The 6,831-nt window shown below is 43.5% G+C and overlaps 1 pseudogene; it reads left to right on the top strand.

Annotated features, from left to right (window-relative positions):
- The first annotated feature begins 818 nt into the window (after positions 1-818).
- Positions 819-1,813, top strand: LOC115638230 (annotated as a pseudogene).
- The last annotated feature ends 5,018 nt before the right edge of the window (positions 1,814-6,831 follow it).

Genomic DNA, 6,831 nt, shown 5'->3' with positions numbered 1-6,831 from the left:
ACATAACATGACAGAGGTAAGCATTGCAGCAAAGAGGTAGCTGAGTGATGTTACTACTCCATTGTTACACTTAGACAGAAGTGTGATCTTGTGTCACAAATCAATACATATGCAGGCAGCATGTCATCTATGTTGTGCTGCAGTGGAATCACTAAAGACAAGCTCTCATACACGATGCTGAGCAAGTCTATGTCATATTTCCCCGGAGAATGGATATCAGGCTGTCTTGGAGGGCTGTTTGTAGCAAGAGAGGATACAGCCTGCCTAGCATGTTGCATTGGGTTGTACTTTGATTCATCCTTCACACAGCATTTTATCAAGCCACATCCTGGGGCAGATCTTTAGATGGTGAAAACTGCAGTGGGGGAGGTTTAGGTTGGATATTAGGAAAAACTCAGAGAGTGATGAAACACTGGAATGTGTTACCTAGGGCAGTGGTGGAATCTCCTTCCTTAGAGGTTTTTAAGGTCAGGCTTGACAAAGCCCTGGCTGGGATGATTTACTTGGGGACTGGTCCTGCTTTGAGCAGGGGGTTGGACTAGATGACCTCCTGAGGTCCCTTCCAACCCTGATATACTATGATATTCTATGATTCTATGATGCAGCTCCATTGACTTTAAGGGAGTCATGTCAATTTGCACGTGTGTGATAACTCACCACTTCTAGTTAAATAGCAGTGACGAGTGCTGGGTATTGTTGACACTCACATAATGAGATAATGCTGCAGGGAATCAGGGCTACTCCCTATCTCACTCTAATCCCCACCACTGTCTATGTCCTTCCCTCCACAGCCATCACACAGTGAAATGAGAAAGAAAATGTTCAGCCAAACCACCCTGACCGAGTTCCTTCTCCTGGGATTCTCTGATGTTTGGGAGCTGCAGATTTTACATTTTGTGCTGTTCCTGGTGATTTACCTGGTAGGCCTGATGGGGAATCTTCTCATCATCACAGCCGTAGTCCTCGACCACCATCTTCACACACCCATGTATCTCTTCCTGGTGAATCTGTCCATCCTAGACTTCGGCTCCATCTCCGTTACCATCCTCTAATCCATGGCCAATTCTCTCATAAACACCAGGGTGATTTCTTATCCTGGATGTGTTACCCAAGTCTTTCTCTTTCTCCTCTTCATTGCAACTGATCTTGCCCTACTCACCAGCATGGCATATGACCGATATGTTGCCATCTGCCAACCACTGCACTATGAGAGAGTGATGAACAGGAGAGCTTGTGTCCAAATGGCAGCCAGTGCCTGGATTACTGGTATTGTCTACTCTGCCCTGCACACTGGGAACACCTTCAGGCTGCCCTTCTGCCAGTCCAGTGTCATCAGCCAGTTCTTCTGTGAAATCCCCCAGCTACTCAAGCTCACCTGCTCTGACTCATACCTCAGTGAAATTGGGGCTATAGCCTTTAGTATGTTTTTAGGTTCAAACTGCTTTGTTTTTATAATTGTGTCTTATGTTCAGATCTTCAAAGCAGTGCTGAGAATCCCTGCTGAGCAGGGCCGAGGTAAAGCCTTCTCCACCTGCCTCCCTCACCTCACTGTGGTCTCTTTGTTTCTTTGCACTGGCTTCTTTGAGTACATGAAACCCACCTCCAGCTCAGCACCAAATATGGATCTCATGATGGGTGTTCTATATTCCCTGGTGCCTCCAATAATGAATCCAATCATCTACAGCATGCGGAACAAGGAGATCAAAGCTGCATTAAAGAAATTGATTGCGTGGAGGTTAATTACCAAGTATTAAAATGTCCATCATTAGTACTTGACTGGGATTTCATTCTGAGCTTCTTTATGGATATAATCAACTGATGACAAAATTGTCCCCTTGAGAAAATAGGGTGCAATCTGTTAATGAAATCATAAAATCTGGACTAACTCCACTGAAGTAAAATGAGTTAATTTAGAATTACATCACTGTAAAAAAGATCAAAATCTAAATATCTATCCATAAATGTACACACACACCTTTCTATCTGTCTTATACTGCTAACGTCACCTTGCTATCTGAGCATGTTGCACAGAATATCGATAGCCATAGCTAAGTCACTAGTGGACTTCATGAATTTTCTTGCGCTTCTCCTTTTTAGGGGGATAAAATTTGTGATTGGGATATGAGAGTTTTGGCTTGTTTGTTTGCTTGGTTATTTCTTTTTCATGTTGTTTCATTTTATTTATTCATTGCTTGGTTTGCTTCTTTGTTCCAGGTGACTTTTGGGGAATAGGAATTTGCAGGGTGGAATATGTTTGATTAAATCTGGATATCCATTTATTTTGTCATCTATTCATTGTGTCAATATCATAATGTCTTTTAAAGGATTTTCTGGGTGACTTAAATTTTCCTTTCCGAAATGATGAAAAATTTAAAAAAGTTTCTGTAGATTTATGGATACCTGAATTCCTGTTTAAATGATTGTTTTAATGCTGATAGGATTTTATTGTCTTATTTATGATGTGATAGGGCACCTACTCCATATAAAATTATGTGTATTTTCTTTTTTAAAAAATAAATAAATAAATACTGTATTCTCCTTGCTATGATGAAAAGGCGTTTTGGAAGAGAAAACTATTGCAATGTTTCCTAAAGACAAACTGAGTCTGGGTAATAATCATAAAAGTTTATTCTACCAAACAACTGCAATGATTGATCTGGAATTGCTCATACTTTTTGTTATGTTACACTTTGTTCCTACAGTGGTAAATAAATTGTACTTTGTATGGTGAAGGCTGGGCTAGTCACTCAACTTGCTACTGGTCACAGCTCCTGTGGGAAGAACTGCCAAGCACAGTAGGAGAAATAACAGTGGGCGCACAAATTGCTATAGCCAATTTGAGAGGGAAAATCACATCATTCAACTGTAAGAGAGGGACAGGTGGAAGACGGAGACGTGGGGTGTGCACTTAAAGACCAGAGCAGAAAGCAGAGGTTATTCTAACCGTACAACCATAACAAATGAGATTTAGCCATTTGCTTCAAAGGATAGATTGGGATCTGGCCAGTGGTCTCTTATCCTCACGAGGATCCAATTGTGTCTAGGTCACATAAGTTGGCTGCATTATTGTTATTATTTATTGCCAGTTATCTCATCATAGAAGTCAATCAGGTTGGTCAGGCATGACTTGCCCTTGGGGAATCCATGGTGACTATTCTTGATCACCTTCCTGTCCTCCAAGTGCTTCAAAATGGATTCCTTTAGGACCTGCTCCATGATTTTGCTGGGGACTTAAGTGAGGCTGACCAGTCTGTAGTTCTCCAGGTTCCCTTTCTTCCCTTTTTAAAAAATGGGCACTACATTAGCCATTTTTCCAGTCATCCAGTACCTCCCTCAGTCGTCACGAATTTTCAAAGCTAATGGCCAATGGTTCTGGATTCACATCAGCCAACTCCCTCAGCACCTTTGGAGGCATTACATCTGGACACATGAACTTGTGCATGTCCAATTTTTCTAAATAGTTTTTGACATGTTCTTTCACCATTGAGGGCTGCTCACCTCCTCCCCATTCTGTATGCCCAGTGCAGCAGTCTGGAAGTTGATCTGGTCTGTGAAGATTGAGGCAAAAAATGCATTGAGTACTTCAGCTTTTTCCACTTCCTCTGTTACTATGTTGCCTCCCCCATTCAGTAAGGCTCCCACACGTTCCCTGATCTTCTTCTTGTTGGTAACATACCTGTAGAAACCCTTCTTGTTACTCTTCACAACCCTTGGTAGTTGTAACTCCAGTTGTGCCATGTCTTTCCTGATTACATCCCTGCATACTCTAGCAATATTTTTATACTCCTCAAAATTCCTCCACAGTCATCTGTTCAAATTCCACTTCGTGTAAGCTCCCTTTTTTAATCTAAGCTCTCAAAGCTTCACTTATAAGCAAAGGTGGTCGCCTGCCATATTTTCTATTCTGTCTGCATATTGGGATGGTTTGTTACTGCACCCTCAAAGAGGGTTCTTTAAAATACAGTCAGCTTTCCGGGACTCCTTTCCCCCTCATATTAGCCTCCCAGGGGATCCTGCCCATCAGTTCCCTACTGGAGTCAAAGTCTGCTTTTCTGAAGTCCAGGGTCCATATTTTGCTATTCTCCTTTCTTCCTTTTGTGAAGATCCTGAACTCAATCATCTCATGGTCACTGCTGCCTAGGTTGCCACCCCCTTCTACTTTCCCTACCAATTCTCCCTGCTTGTAAGCAGCAGATCAAGAGGAGCACAGCTCCTAGTTCAGAGGTAGGCAATCTATGGCACGTGTGCCGAAGGCGGCACGTGAGCTGATTTTCAGTTGCACTCACACTGCCCAGGTCCTGACCACCGGTCTGGGGGGCTCTGCATTTTAATTTAATTTTAAATGAAGCTTCTTAAACAATTTAGAAACCTTTTTTACTTTACATACAACAGTAGTTTGTTATATATTATAGACTTCTAGAAAGAGACCTAAAAACTTTAAAATTTATTACTGGCACGGGAAACATTAAATTAGAGTGAATAAATGAATACTCAGCACACCACTTCTGAAAGGTTGCCAGCCTCTGCCCAGTTTGTTCCTCCGGCATTTGTACCAGGAAGTTATCCCCATCACTCTCCAAAAACTTCCTGGATTGTCTGTGCACTTCTGTATTGCTCTCCCAGATCTCAGGGTAATTGAAGTCTCCCATGAGAATCAGGGCCTGTGATCTGGAAACTTCAGTTAGTTGTCCAATGAAAGCCTTGTCTACCTCATCCTTCTGATCTGGTAGCCTATAGCACATGCCCACGCCCTTGTTGCTCTTGCCTCTAAACTTAACCCAAAGACTCTTAACAACCTTTTCTCCAGTTTCATACTGGAGCTCTGAGCATCTTACTGCTCTCTTATATATAATGTAACTCCCTCACCTTTTCTGCCCTGCCTGTCCTCCTTGAACAGTTTATATCCATCTGTGACAGTACTCCAGTCATGTGAGTTATCCCATCAAGTCTCTGTTATTCCATTCACATCATAATTCCTTGACTGTGCCAAGACTTCCAGTTCTCCTTGCTTGTTTCTCATTCTTCTTACATTTGTGTATAGGCACTTAAGATAACTCGCTGATTGTCCGACTTTCTCAATATGAGACACGAGTCCTCCCATCTTGTCCTCTCCTGCTCGTGCTTCCTCCCGGTATCCCATTTCCCCACTTACCTCAGGGCTTTGCTCCCCTTCCGCTGGTGAACCTAGTTTAAAGCCCTCCTCACTAGGTTAGCCAGTCTGCTTGCGAACATGCTCTTTTGTCTCTTTGTTAGGTGGAGCCCATCTCTGCCTAGCACTCCTCCATCTTGGAACACCATTCCATGGTCAAAAGATCCAAAGCCTTCTCCCTGACACCACCTGCATAGCCATTTGTTGACTTCCATGATTCAACAATCTCTACCCAGGCCTTTTCCTTCCACAGGGAGGATGGATGAGAACACCATTGTAGCCCATGTGGAGAATAAGGAAAGGGTAGCAATCTGAGGGCTTGATGAGTCTCGGCAGTCTCTCTGTCACATCGTGAATCCCAGCTCCTGGCAAGCAGCAGACCTCTCCATTTTCCCAGTCAGGACTGCAAATAGATGACTCAGTCCCCCTGAGGAGGCAGTCTCCCACCACCATCACTTGTTTCCTTCTCTTGGAAGTGGTGGTCATGGTACCCCCATCCCTAGGACAGTGCATTTCATGCCTTCCAATCGGATGGAGTCTCCTTCTGCTCCCTTCCCTCAGATGTACCATCTATTCCACTCTCCACATTAGTACCTATGGAGAGAACATGAAAATGGTTGCTCATCTATATCTCCATTGCTGGTACATGGACGCTTTTCTTCTGGAGGTCACATGTTGCTAAATTTCTTCACCCTTCTTCTGTCCCGGCTGCACAGCCTGCTCTGATTCTTCAGAATGTTGTGCCCATAGAAGCATATCCTGACATTTGTCCAGGACATCTTCATTTTCTTGTATGCAACACAGGGTCGATACTTGTTTCTCCAGATCTTGAAACTTCTTTTCCAATATGGAGACCAGCTTACACTTGGTACAGACAAAGTCTCTTTTGTCCTGTGGAAGAAAGGCAAACATGGCACATCCTGTGCAGGTAACAACAGCTGAACGCTCACCATTCATATTACCTTTCTTCTAAGGTACCTTCCTCAGCTGTTGCAGTAACTACTCAGAGACACCTGCAAGATGAAAGCATCAATGCACTTTCTCCAGGTGAACTCCCAGGCAAACTCCCTCTCATAGACACATAGACTCATAGACTTAAGATCAGAAGGGACCATTATGAACATCTAGTCTGACCTTCTGCACAATGCATCTGCACAATGCAGACCACAGAATCTCACCCATCCATTCCTGGAACAAACCTCTAACCTATGTCTGAGTTACTGAAGTCCTCAAATTGTGGTTTAAAGACATCAAGGTGCAGAGAATCTTCCAGCAAGTGACCCATGCCCCATGCTGCAGAGGAAGGCTAAAAACCTGCAGGGCCTCTGCCAATCTGCCCTGGAGTAAAATTCCCTCCCAACCCCAAATATGGTGATTGGTTAAACCCTGAGCATGTGGGCAAGACTCACCAGCCAGCATCCAGAAAAGAATTATCTGTAGTAACTGAGATCCCACCCCATCTAACATCCCATCCCATTGGGCCTATTTACCTGCTAATAATCAAAGATCAATTAATTGCCAAAATTAGGCTATCCCATCACACCATCCCCTACATAAACTTATCAAGCTTAGTCTTGAAGCCTCTGTTAGCCTCCGCTGTTTGCCACTCATCTGATTTGCTGCTGACTGCCTTTTTATAATAGTCAGACCCTCTCAAGGCCTACCTGGAACAAAGAACTCCC

The sequence above is a fragment of the Gopherus evgoodei genome, chromosome 21 (genome assembly GCF_007399415.2).
Source record: "Gopherus evgoodei ecotype Sinaloan lineage chromosome 21, rGopEvg1_v1.p, whole genome shotgun sequence".
Lineage (NCBI taxonomy): Eukaryota > Metazoa > Chordata > Testudines > Testudinidae > Gopherus > Gopherus evgoodei.
The sequence above is the reverse complement of the archived record's forward strand: the minus strand, read 5'-3'. Positions and strand labels throughout refer to the sequence as shown.